Here is a 14543-nt window from a genome sequence, read left to right on the forward strand (position 1 = left end):
GACTAGTAGGCAATATATTCAATGAATTTAATTCCTTCCCCCCTATTATTTGCAAGACATTGAAGAAGAAAAGAGACATAAACATGGCCTTGGCTCTCAAAATGTCGAAGATAATTAAAGTAACATTATGAGTAGGGATTTAAAACTCAAATACCTACTAGAGCCAGGGAGATAAGTAAGTCACATAGCAAAGCAAGCTGGGCTGCCAAGATAATAGGAAGTAGTGGGCACAGTGGAGCCCTGGAGAGCCTAGGTCTGTCTACAGAGATGATGTTGCCAGTACTCAGCTCCAGTCATTTACCAAACATGCACTGAGTCCTTACTGTGTGTCTGGAATTATTCTAAAGCCTGGGAAAGATAGTGGTGAACCAGAAACATAAGATCCCTGCTCCTATGGGTCTCATGTTCTGGTAGGAAAAGAGATAATAAATAGGGAAATGTCTGCTAATAACAATAGATGCGCTAGTTGTTCTTGTTGTTGTTGTTCTCTTGCTAAGTTGTGTCCGACTCTGTGTCCCATGGACTGCAGCACGCCAGGCTCCTCTGTCCTTCACTATCTCCCAGAATTTGCTCAGATTCATGTCCATTGAGTTGATGATGCTGTCTAACCATCTCATTCTCTGCTGCCCGCTTCTTTTGTCTTCAGTCTTTCCCAGCATCAATGTGTTGGTTCTTCCCATCATGTGGCCAAAGTATTGGAGCTTCAGCTTCGATATCAGTCCTTCCAATGAATATTCAGGATTGATTTCTAATAGGATTGACTGGTTTGATCTTCTTGCTGTCCAAGGGACTCTCAAGAGTCTCCTCCAGGGACTTCCCTGATGGCCCAGTGGCTAGGACTCCATGCTCCCAATGCCGAGGGGCCCAGGTTCAATCCCTGTCAGGGAACTAGATCCCACATGCCACAACTAAAGATCCTATGAGCTGCAACTAAATAAACAAGTATTAAATAAATATATAAATATTAAAAAAAATAAAAAGGAAGAGCTAGTATCTTTAAAAAAAAAAAAAAAAGAGTCTCCTCCAGCACTATAATTCAAAAGCATCAATTCTTTGACACTCAGCCTTCTTTATGGTCCAACTCTGACATCCATACTTGACTACTGGAAAAATTATACCTTTGACTATATGGACCTTTGTCAGTAAGGTGATATCTCTGCATTTTAATACACTGTCTAGGTTTGTCATAGCTTTCCTTCCAAGGAGCAAACATCTTTTAATTTCATGGCTTTGATCACCATCTCCAGTGATTTTGGAGGCCAAGAAAATAAAATCTGTCACTGCTTCCACTTTTTCCTTTTCTGTTTGCCATGAAGTAATGGGATCAGATGCCATGATCTTTGCTTTTTGAATGTTGAGTTTTAAGCCAACTTTTTCACTCTCCTCTTTCACCCTCATCAAGAAGCTCTTTAGTTCCTCTTCACTTTCTGCCATTAGAGTGGTGTCATCTGCATATCTGAGGTTGTTGATACTTACGCTAGCAATCTTGATTCCAGCTTGTGATTCATCCAGGCTGGCATTTCACATGTACTCTGCATACAGGTTAAATAAGCAGGGTGACAATATACAGCCTTGTCATACTTGTTGCCCAATTTTGCACCAGTCTGTTGTTCCATGTCCAGTTCTAACTGCATACAGGTTTCTCAGGAGACACATAATGTGGTCTGATATTCCCATCTCTTTAAGAATTTTCCACACATAAAATTCTTAAGCTTTCTGTTTAAGAATTTGTTGTGATCCACACAGTGAAAGACTTCAGTGTAGTCAATAAAGCAGAAGTTTTTCTCGAATGCCCTTGCTTTCTCCATGATGCAACAAATATTGGCAATTTGATCTTTGACTACTCTGCCTTTTTTAAACCCAGCTTGTACATTTGGAAGTTCTCAGTTCATGTACTGTTGAAGCCTAGCTTGAAGGATTTTGAGCATAACCTTACTAGCATGTGAAATGAGCACAGTTGTATGGTAGTATGAACATTCTTTGGCATTGCCTTTCTGGAATGAAAAGTGACCTTTTCCAGTCCTGTGGCCACTGCTGAGCTTTATAAATTTGTTGGCATATTGAGTGCAGCACTTTCAGAGCATCATCTTTTAGGATTTTAAATAGCTCAGTTGGAATTCCATTGTTTCTATTAGCTTTTTTCATAGCAATGCTTCTTAAGTCTTACTTGACTTCACAGCCCAGGATGTTTGGCTCTATATTAGTAACCAGACCATCATGGTTATCTGGGTCATTAAGAGTTTTTTTTTTTTAATAATTCTGTGTATACCTGCCACCTCTCCTTAATATCTTCTGCTTCTGTTAAGTCCTTACCATTTCTGTTCTTTATCATGCCAATCCTTGCATGAAATGTTCCCTTGATCTCTCCAATTTTCTTGAAGAGATCTCTACTCGTTCCCATTCTGTTGTTTTCCTCTACTTCTTTGCATTGTTCATTTAAGAAGGCTTTTTCTTTGTCTCCTTTCTGTTCTCTGGAACTTTGCATTCAGTTGGCCATCTTTTGCTTTCACCCTTGCCTCACTTTGCTTCTTTCCTCAGCTATTTGTAAAGCCTCCTCAGATAACCATTTTGCCTTATTACATTTCTTTTTCTTTGGAATGGTTTTGGTCCCTGCCTTCTGTACAATGTTACAAACCTCCGTCCATAGTTCTTCATGCACTGTATCTACCAGATCTAATCCCTTAAATCTATTAATCACCTCCACTGTATAACCATAAGGGATTTGATTTAGGTCATACATGAATGGCCTAGTGGTTTTTCATGCTTTCTTCAATTTAAGCCTGAATTTTGCAATAAGGAGCTGATGATCTGAGCTACAGTCAGCTCCAGGTTTGTTTTTGCTGACTGTATAGAACTTCTTCATCTTTGGCTGCAAAGAACATAATCAGTTTGATTTTGGTATTGACCATCTGGTGATGTCCATGTGTAGAGTCACAGTCATCTCTCCTGTTATTGGAAACAGTGTTTGCTATGACTGTCATGTTCTCTTGACAAAACTCTGTTAGCCTTTGCCCTGCTTCACTTTGTACTCCAAGGCTAAACTTGCCTGTAATTCCAGATATCTCTTGACTTCCTACTTTTTGCATTCCAATACCCTATGATAAAAAAACATCTTATTTTGGTGTTAGTTTTAGAAGGTGTCATAGGTCTTCACGGAATTAGTCAACTGCTTCTTCAGCATCAGTGGTTGGGGCATAGACTTGGACTACTCTAATGTTGAATGGTCTGCCTTGGAAACGAACCGAGATCGTTCTGTCATTTTTGAGGTTGCAGCCAAGTACTGCATTTCAGACTCTCTTGTTAACTATGAAGGCTACTCCATTTCTTCTAAGGGATTCTTGCCCACAGTAGTAGATATAATAGTCATCTGTATTACATTTGCCCATTCCTGTCCATTTTAGTCCACTGATTCCTAAGATACTGATGTTCACTCTTGCCATCTCCTGCTTGACCACATCCAATTTACCTTCATTCATGGACCTAACATTCCAGGTTCCTATGCAATATTGTTCTTTACAGCATAGGACTTTACTTTCCACAACTGAGCATCGTTTCTGCTTTGGCCCAACTGCTTCATTCTTTCTGGAACTACTAGTAATTGCCCTCTGCTCTTCTCCAGTAACATATTGAACATCTTTCAACATGGGGGGCTCATTTTCTATTGTCGTATCTTTTTGCCTTTTCATACTGTTCATGGGGTTCTCGAGGCAAGAATACTGGAGTGGATTGCCATTCCCTTTTCCAGTGGACCATATATTGTAAGAACTCTTCACTATGACCTGTCTGTCTTGGGTGGCCCTGCATGGCATGGATCATAGCTTCATTGAGTTATTCAAGTCCCTTCACCATGACAAGGCTGTGATTGGTGAAGGGGAGGTGTTCTAGAGAGAATTATAACAAGGTGATGTGATGCAGAAATAGGGAAATGAATCAAGGAAGGCTGCTATGAAAAGGTGGCATTTAAGGTGAGACCTGAATGATAAGAAGAGCCAGCCATGAGAAGAAAGAGAAGGATATGCCACACAGGGGGAGCCACTAGTGTAATGGCTCTAAGGCAGGAATAAGGGCACTCTAGGTGAGGAGCAGCAGCTGGCAGCGAGGGGATAGGAGCTTTAGAAACCAGCTTCTGGCTTGGTAGGCCAGAATGGCTGGTGCATTTTTTAAGTATTAGAGAAAGCCATTTGAGGGTCTTAATAGGGGAGAGATGGAAACCATTTTATATTTTTAAAATATTATTCTTTGCTTGTGCTTCTAGCAGGTATCAGCTGGATACTCTAAAAGGCCTTCCTAACACAATACTACCAGATTTTTAATAAATTACAATGACCCTCCATGGCTGATTCATGTCAAGGTATGGCAAAAACCACTACAAAAGAAAAAAAAAACCCTATCAGGTATAAAGCAATAGGCCACTTGGTAAATAAGTTTAAAAAAAAAAAATATATATATATATATATATAACCAAGTGTCACTACTTTTTGCAAAAAAAATAAAAAGCAGTTGGACATTTTCATCTTGCAAAGTCTTAATTAAAGACTAGATTAACATGCAAAAAAATAATTACAATAACCTTTTTTTTAATTTAATATTGGAACATAGTTGATTTATAATGTGTTAGTTTCAGGTGTATAGCGAAGTGATTTAGTTATACATTTCCCTATATCTATTATTTTTCAGATGCTCTTCCCATTAAGGTTATTACAAAGTACTGAGTATAGTTCCCTGTGCTATACACTAGGTCCTTGTTGATTATCTACTTTATATGTAGTGAATCTATATATTAATCCCCATCTCCCAGTTTATCCCTCCCCTGTCCACTTGGTAACCATAAGTTTGTTTGCTATATCTGTGATTCAATTTCTGTTTTGTAAATAGGTTTCTTATTCCCATTTTTTTAATATTGTGCATATAAACAGCATCATATATTTGTCTTTGTCTGAAGTGAAGTGTCTTGCTTCACTCAGTATGACAATCTCTAAGTCTATCCATGTCACTGCATGTGGCATTATTTCATTATTTCTTATGGCTAAGTAATATTCCATTGTGTCTGTGTGCCACATCTCCTTTATCTGTTCCTCTTGATGGACATTTAGGTTGCTTCCATGTCCTAACTATTGTAAGTGGTGCTTCAGTGAACACTGGGGTGCAGTATCTTTTTGAATTATGGTTTTCTCTAGATATATGCTCAGGAGTGGTATTGCTGGATCTAATGTAGCTCTATTCTTAGTGTTTTAAGGAGCCTCCATACTGTTCTCCATATTGACTGTACCAATTTACATTCCCACTAATAATGTAGGAGGGTTCCCACACTCTTTCCAGTCTACTGTTTGTAGACTTTTTGATGATGGCCATTCTGACCAATGTGAGGTGATACCTCATTGTAGTTTTGATATGCATTTCTCTAATAATTAGTGACATCGAGCATCTTTTCATATGCTTTTTGGCTATCTGTATGAGTTCTTTGGAGAAATATCTATTTATATCTTCCACTCAATTCTTTGATTGGGTTGTTTCTTTTTTCATACTGAGCCGCATGAGCTATTTGTATATTTTGGAGAGTAATCCTGTGTCAGTTGCTTTGTTGGCAAATATCTTCTTCTATTCGGTAGGTTGTCTTTTTGTTTTGTTTATGGTTTCCTTTGAAGTGCAAAAGCTTTTAAGCCTAGTTAGGTCCCATTTGTTTACTTTTGTTACAATGAGCTTAGTTTTAAGAGATGGCTTGGCTTGCAAGGATGGAGAAGGCAATGGCACCCCACTCCAGTACTCTTGCCTGGAAAATCCAGTGGATGGAGGAACCTGGTAGTCTGCAATCCATGGGGTCGCTAAGAGTTGGACACGACTGAGCGACTTCACTTTCACTTTTCACTTTCATGCATTGGAGAAGGAAACGGCAACCCACTCTAGTGTTCTTGCCTGGAGAATCCCAGGGACGGGGGAGCCTGGTGAGCTGACGTCTATGGGGTCGCACAGAGTCGGACACGACTGAAGCGACTTAGCAGTAGCAGTGGCTTACAAGGAAGTAAGAGAAATCCCAAAGGCATAAAAAAAGAAGAAGAGTAAAAAGTAGCATAAATGTAAAGTAATTAGCCTCCAACTAATAAAAATAAATGGGAAAAAAAAAGTAGCATAAAGTGTAAGCAAATGCAAAATCCATATATTGGAGAAAGGAATGGAACGTTAAGCTTTGGGCTGCTGGAAATAGATGGGCAAAATTTGAGAATCCCCACACTCTAAACCAGTACCCTTGAAGGTGGCTACAACCTTAGATAAGCGTGGCCCAGGAAAAATATTCAAGCTAGCAAAGCAAAGAAGCCTATCAAGAACTCTGTCTCCATACTGATTCTAGATAGGGTGAAAAAGAGAAAAGAAAAAGAGGAATAGACACTCTCTGAAATTTTTAACCCATGAAATTGGCCAACTCTAGTCTGGAATTCAATCTTACAGACTCTGGATAGTCAAAAGAAACTTCAAGAAATCTGTGAGCTTGCTAGAACACGGGTAGCTGGCTCACCAATTATGCTTAGTGGAGTAAGTGCTCACAATGTTAAAATTACTAAACACACAAATAAACCATCAGACAGAATCATCAGAAATAATTAACATATTATTTTATATTTTAGATATTGGAATCACCAGATAGAGAATGTAAGTAATCATATTTTACATGTAAAAGAAATAAAAGTGGTTTCTAAAAAATATATAAAGAATCCATTAGATATAACCAGATAGATCTGAAGAAAAATGCTTAGAAAAATATGATCACTGGAATTTAAAATATGTTTGTAAAAGAATAAGGGAAAAGTAATATTTGAATCCAAGTTGTTTGAAAAATTGCCGTAAGTGGTGAAAAATATGAATCCACACATATAGGAATCATAAAAGACACCAAGCAAGATAAATGAAAAGTAAATTCAAACATGACAGTAAAAGTGTAGTCCATAGAAGAACTACCATAAAAGTAACTAAAGAGAAGTGGTATACCATCTACAAAAGAATAACTTTTAGACTGATAATAAATCCCAGAGATATTAGCATAATATAGTCAAAGTGCTGAAGTAAAATAATTGTCAGCCTGAAACTGTTTCAGCAAAACTTTTTTATTATTTTTTTAAAAAACTGAAGTATAGTTGATGTACAATTTTATACATCAAAACAGTTTTTTAAGACCAAAGGTGGAGTACAGTCATTCTCAGATAAACAAAACCTAAGGTGATTTACTCACAATAAACTAACACAGAAAAAATTTCTGAAAATGAGTCAACAAGTAATATTTGAGATTCAAAAAGGAATAGAGAGCAAAGAAATTGGGACATACGTGAGTAAATCTAAACAAATATAGTACAAAATAATAATAAAACATCTAAATTGTGGGATTAAGAAAGACAGCTAAAATACTGGATAACAATAGCATGTTAATTGAGATGATCAGAGTTGAAGAAATGTGTGTTAATTGGGAAGAGAGCTGAGATATAGATGAATAATAGCTAGCCACTGATTGTTTATAATGCACCAGGCATATGTAGTAACTCATTTAACCTTCATAACAACTTTCTGAGTTAGATATCATAGTTATCCTCAGCTTACAGATGAAGTGGCAAAGAAAATGGTCACACAGCTTGTAAGGAAAGAGCTGGGTTCAAACTCAGGTGAAATAACTCCAAAGTGGATCCACTATATAGTATTCTCTGTGCTGTTTTTAGAAAGTTAAATAGCAATGATAAAAATGTTAAGTAAACAATAGAAGATATAGTTTCAATGAGGGGAAGTAAAATAAGAAAGAAAAAACACTAAATCAATACAAAAGATGGCCCCCCAAAAAAGCAAACAGAAAAATGTAGAAAAAGCAGAACAAATAAGCACAATGTAAGGTAGGGGAAAAAAAAAAAAAAAGCCAAATTAGAGAAGCTAATAAATATAAGTAGACTAAAATTGTCAGTTAAAAAAATTTTTTTGAGATTGGATTTTTAAAAACCCATCAGTATACTGTTTACAAGAAACATATAAAATATAAGGACACAGAAAAAAATTTAAGTTCCTTATGTGTTTTACCTGATTTTTAAAAAACTGGTAATCTCCCACAAAGAAAGTTAACTATCAAACTTTCAATGAACAATCTATTTACTTAAATCTAGTGCACAGTTATCCAGAGGATAGATAGAAGCAATGCCTCTACAACTCATTTTGTGGACAGTTTGAAAAAGGAAAACTATGGACCCATTTATATGTTAATAAGAATGGCTTTCTAAAATATATTTATTTAAATCACCACATTAAGAGGCTAAAAGATAAAAACCATATTATTACCTGATAAGTGCAAAGAAAATCATTTGATAAAACTTAAAACTCATTGATGATAACAAGAAATTTTACAAAACTAGGAATGAGGAAAATTTTCCTTTACCTAAGAAACAATTTCTACCAAATAATATACTTCTGCTTGTAATTATCACATATAAAAAGTAGTCCCTTAAAATAAAGAATAAGGCAGATAAGCCCACCATCACTACCTCTGTCAACACTGCATTATCTTCGCCAGCAGAGTAAAACAAGAAATAGAAGTAAAAGGGATAAGAATTTGAAAAGAAAAATGAAACTGTCATCATTTTTTAATTATAACTGCCCTCATAAAAGATACAGGTAAAACTTATTAGAATCTATAAGAGATTCATTGAATGACTAGATTTAAGATCAGTATATAAAATTATATTTCTTTAAAAAAAAAACTGGGGAAATAAAAGAGAAAACTCAAGTGCTTTTCCTGCCTATTCTTTATAAACGGTTCCATTGGATAACCAGCTAATAGAGAAAAGGAAGCATCTCAAACAGTTATTTAAAGTAATCCATAAAAGCAAAATGGGAGAAATAGAATATTGTCTTTTTGCAACTGACAGTTAATGAGCCTAAACATTGAATATCAGTGGCTGCTGATATTTTTTAAAAAGAGTGAAAACCAGACTTCCTGAAGAAAAAACTTAAAGGAATCAAACCTAATCCTGATGGAGCATCTGGACTGAGCTGCCAGTTTCTAGGAAATCCAGGGGGCAGGGAAACATGATAGACTGACTATATCACAAGTGTGCAAACAGCGAAATCCAGGTCGTAAAACTCTGTGTCCAACAGACTGAGTTCTGCAACAGATGAGGTATAAGGAAAAGAAAGGATGGAGGGGGAATCTGTAAATTAAGAGAGTTAAAAGACAACAAGGTGTTTTAAAAAAAAAAAAGACAGGCAAACTGAAGTACAGCGTAAAGAAATGCAAGAGTGAGATTGCTATGAAAGTGAGGATAGTAGTTATTTTGGAGGAAGAGAGGGGGCACTGAATTGAATGGGACATATAGAGGGACTTGTGATATGACTGGAAAAGTTCTGTTTCTTGACCCAGATGGTTGCTAGTGTAGCCACCTTATAGTTATTCACTAAGCTCTCTATTTGTTTAATTTACTTTACAATTTAGAAGTTCTTTAAAGTTTTTTTTTTACAGCTGCATTTCTCTATCATGCAGCAAGCAATTAGAAAACATAATTTCAAAAAAAATAGCATTAACATAACTTATGATACCCAAGAATATACATCAAGCAAAATATATAAAGAACATTTACGGAGGAAATTATATAATGTCAGTGAAAAACTTGAAAGAAAATGTTTTCAAGTATAGAGGTATATTCACTGATAGGAAAACCCAGTATCATTAAGATTTGATTCTCCCCAAACTGGTTGTTATTAGGAGACAATTTTACATGAGCCTCTTGTGTTTCTGAACATCTTGTGAGCAGAGACATTGACTGCCTTTTTCCAGGCTGTCTTTTCAAGACTCTTTGTATAGCTTACTCTGAAAAAAACAGAGATAGGGTCTTCCTACAGAATAAGAGAGTAGGTTTGTTTATTCTTTTCTAAGAAGATAACGTATCCCTAGTGGGCTTCCCAGGTGGCACTGGTGGTAAAGAACCCACCCGCCAATGCAGGAGACATTAAGAGACACGGGTTCAATCCCCGGGTCAGGAAGATCCCCTGGAGGAGGGCATGGCAACCCGCCCCAGTATTCTTGCCTGGGAAATCCCATGGACAGAGGAGCCTGGGGGGCTATGGTCCATGGGGCTACAGAGTCAGACACGACTAAAGCGACTCAGCACACACTGGGGTAAAGATCAGGCTGACTCACTGCCCATTATAAAAGGTTCAGGTTCTCTAAACTTTGTTTCCTTTCCCATAACACAAACCACTGCACTGCAGGTTCCACCCCGTCCTCTTCTCATAGCCCTCTGTTTGGGAACATGACCAAAGAAACCAACACCCAACACTCTGTTTGCTGTGCTGTGAGTAATAAATCCTGCCCTTTGTCTGAGATCCAGGAGTCTCATGTATTCTGCCAGCGTCAACAAGACTGTGGCAGACTAGCTTCTCCATTGGCAAGTAGGATAAGTCTCAGACCCTTCCCAGTTCTTCACAGTTAGCCGCTTGGAGAAAAAAAGAAATTGGATATCTATTCATATTGTACACAAAAATCTATTCCAGGTGAATTAAGGGTTTTAACTGTGAAAAGCAAACATTTAACTTTTGGTAGAAAATATAACCGAGGAAAGTGGGAAAGATTTATTGAATAAAACACAAAAATCATAAGGGAAATAATCAATAAACACAATAAACAACTAGATTAAAAAGACTTCTGTTCATCAAAATATTCCATAAAGAAAACTAAAAGCCGCAAACTGGTTCAGTTCAGTTCAGTCGCTCAGTCATGTCCAACTCTTTGCAACCCCATGAACCGCAGCACTCCAGGCCTCCCTGTCCAACACCAACTCCCAGAGCCTACCCAAACTCATGTCCATTGAGTCGGTGATGCCATCCAACAATCTCATCCTCTGTCGTACCCTTCTCCTCCTGCCCTCAAACTTTCCCAGCATCAGGGTCTTTTCAAATGAGTCAGCTCTTCACATCAGGTGGCCAAAGTATTAGAGTTTCAGCTTCAGCATCAGTCCTTCCAATGAACTCCCAGGACTGATCTCCTTTAGGATGGACTGGTTGGATTTTCTTGCAGTCCAAGGGACTCTCAAGAGTCTTCTCCAACACCACAGTTCAAAAGCATCAGTTCTTTGGAGCTCAGCTTTCTTTATAGCCCAACTCTCACATCCATACATGACAAGTGGGAAAAACATAGCCTTGACTAGAAGGACTTTTGTTGGCCAAGTAATGTCTCTGCTTTTTAATATACTGTCTAGGTTGGTCATAACTTTCCTTCCAAGGAGCAAGCGTCTTTTAATTTCATGGCTGCAGTCATCATCTGCAGTGATTTTGGAGCCCCCCAAAATAAAGTCAACCACTGTTTCCACTGTTTCCCCATATATTTGCCATGAAGTGATGGGACCGGATGCCATGATCTTAGTTTTCTGAATCTTGATCTTGAAGCCAACTTTTTCACTCTCCTCTTTCACTTTCGTCAAGAGGCTGTTCTTCTTCACTTTCTGCTATAAGGGTGGTGTCATCTGCATATCTGAGGTTATTGATATTTCTCCCAGCAATCTTGATTCCAGCTTGTGCTTCATCCAGCCCAGCGTTTCTCATGATGTGCACTGCTGCTGCTGCTGGTGCTAAGCCACGTCAGTCGTGTCCGACTCTGTGCGACCCCATAGACGGCAGCCCACCAGGCACCGCCGTCCCTGGGATTCTCCAGGCAAGAACACTGGAGTGGGTTGCCATTTCCTTCTCCAATGCATGAAAGTGAAAAGTGAAAGTGAAGTTGCTCAGTCATGTCTGACTCAGATGTACTCTGCATATAAGTTAAATAAGCAGGGGTGACAATATATAGCCTTGATGTACTCTTTTTCCTATTTGAAACCAGTCTGTTGTTCCATGTCCAGTTCTAACTGTTGCTTCTTGACCTGCATACAGGTTTCTCAAGAGGCAGGTCAGATGGTCTGGTATTCCCATCTCTTTCAGAATTTTCTAAAGCTTATTGTGATCCACATAGTCAAAGGCTTTGGCATAGTCAATAAAGCAGAAATACATGTTTTTCTGGAACTCTCTTGCTTTTTCGATGATCCAGCTGGTGTTGGCAATTTGATCTCTGGTTCCTCTGCCTTTTCTAAAACCAGCTTGAACATCTGGAAGTTCATGGTTCACGTATTGTTGAAGCCTGGCTTGGAGAATTTTGAGCATTACTTTACTAGCGTGTGAGATGAGTGCAATTGTGCAGTAGTTTGAGCATTCTTTGGCATTGCCTTTCTTTGGGATTGGAATGAAAACTGACCTTTTCCAGTCCTGTGGCTACTGCTGAGTTTTCCAAATTTGCTGACATATTGAGTGCAGCACTTTCACAGCATCATCTTTTAGGATTTGAAATAGCTCAACTGGAATTCCATCACCTCCACTAGCTTTATTTGTAGTGATGCTACAAACTGGTAGAAAGTATTTATTAACTTTATTACTGGTAAGAAATAATAATACTGAATATATAAGAACTGGAAAATCAACTTCCTAACAGCCAAAAAAATGGAAAAAAATGAGCAAAAGATATGTACAGGAATTTAGTAGAAAAAGAAACAAATGGTACACACATTGAAGATTATTCAACTTCCTTAGTAATTCTAAAATTAATTGCACAATGATAATATCCATTTTATTGGCATAAATTTAAAGCACTACTATGAGGTACAGCAAGAGGGCTTCTTATGCTGTTGGTAAAGTAAAATTTGATATAATCACTTTGAAAAATAATTTGTCAGTATGTTATAAAATTGAGCATTTTACATATACTAAATTCATCAATTCTATTTTTAGGTATATATGCCTGAGACATTCTTAACTATAAGCACCAAAAAAATGTACAAAAATGGAAAATACAAATATTTATCATCAGAGAATATATAAATAGTGGATTTATTTATGTGGATAATCAATTTATTAAATGCTATTAATTAATACTACCATAATTATGGAAATGAATAAACCTAATTAACTAATATCAACATAAATGATCACATTATATTAGATATATACATTTGAGTGGGAAAAACACAAGCTCAGCAGGTCCACTATGGCTCCATTTTTATAAATCTGAAAAACAAAAACAAAACTAAACTCTTTATTATTTAGTGATAATTGCCTATATGGTGAAGCTATAAAAATTTACGTACAGGAATGATAAAAACAAATCTCACAATTGTGATCACTTCTGGAGAGTTAGGAGGGGTTATCATCAAGGAAAGATATACAGGCAACTTCAATAGTTCCAGATCTTAATTAAGTGGAAGGCATGCATATATATAGATGTATTCAATGACGATGTCAGCATTTTATGAAATACAAATTTTTAGATGAAACCACTAATTGAGTCTCGATTATGTACAAACAGTAAATATTCTTTTGTCTATTTTAAAAATATTCTTTTCTTTTAAACTGGAAGTAAATCTATATCTGTTAGAAATAATGTAGCCAAAATACTGTGAATCTGAAGAATTTTGTTGCCAATACTTTATAGTATGTATATAAACCAAAGTGATTTGAGTTTTTAAAAATGCAAAATAGTTTGAACAAAACTTGCACTATACCAAAAAAATAAAAACAACCTTGCACTATACCAAATTTGAACATCTAGTGAGATTTACATTCATACTAAATTTTCTGCATCATGTTTTTTTTTTTGCATTCATTTTTTATTTTTATTAAAGGTTCAAAACATATATACACACACACACACATATTACATTTTTGTATCAAATATCATCTAATGAAATAAGATAAAACAAGTTGAATATTTAAAAAGATAGCTGACGGTTGTGAGGAAAACAGTACTAACAGGGGCATTGGGGGAAGACTATTTCAGTAGTCAAGGTAAGAGAAGGTGGTGGCTTAGACTAGAATAGTCAGTGGAGATGGAAAAAGGTGGATAAATATGGGATGGTGTTGCAGATTGGGTTTCCTGGGAAGCTGACTCTAAGAGAGTGAGATCAGGGTGAAATAAGTGTATTATTTAGGGCTCTTGGGCTCAACACCCACGGCAGGGAAGAAAGGGGAAAGGAAGGAAGCAGGCTGGGCAGAAGGAGAAGCTGGGCGGTGATGCAGTCTCAGTGAAGCCTCAGCTGATTCCCTGGGGTGGGAGTGGGGGGGACACTGACGCTGGGATGGCTTTCCAGAGTAACCCTGTGTTAGGAGTTCGGCCTCGAACATCTGTCTCTGTATGGCTTCTTGCCCCTAGGAAAGGGGGGTGACCTTGAGTGAGGTAGCTCTTTTCAGGTGAGGACAATTTCCAGAGAGGGCAGAGGGCTGCATTGTCAGGACATCCAGCAGCTCTGGGCATACGTCCCCTCGTCCCCTCTGCTGGGCACGTCACAGCATCCACTACAGAGGTGTGTTTCAGGAGTAGGACTAAATGTGGGAAGAGGGCTACTGGTTTTTTGCTTTGAGAGCAGATGGTGGCGCCATTTACTGAGGTAGGAAGAAGAGGAGAAGGAAGAAGTTTGGAAGACAGAAATCCAAAAATTGTTTTTTGTGACAGTGAAGTTCAAAATGCTTATTAAAAATTCAGAAGGCAGTGGCAAATTAGACAG

The 14543-nt window shown here is 37.4% G+C and overlaps 1 protein-coding gene across 1 annotated transcript in view; it reads left to right on the top strand.

The window, feature by feature from the left end:
- Positions 1 to 14543, top strand: part of LHFPL3 (LHFPL tetraspan subfamily member 3) — a 592105-nt gene that overhangs the window by 553945 nt on the left and 23617 nt on the right. The gene's annotated exons all lie outside the window — the stretch shown is intronic.

The sequence above is a fragment of the Cervus elaphus genome, chromosome 18 (genome assembly GCF_910594005.1).
Source record: "Cervus elaphus chromosome 18, mCerEla1.1, whole genome shotgun sequence".
Classification (NCBI taxonomy): domain Eukaryota; kingdom Metazoa; phylum Chordata; class Mammalia; order Artiodactyla; family Cervidae; genus Cervus; species Cervus elaphus.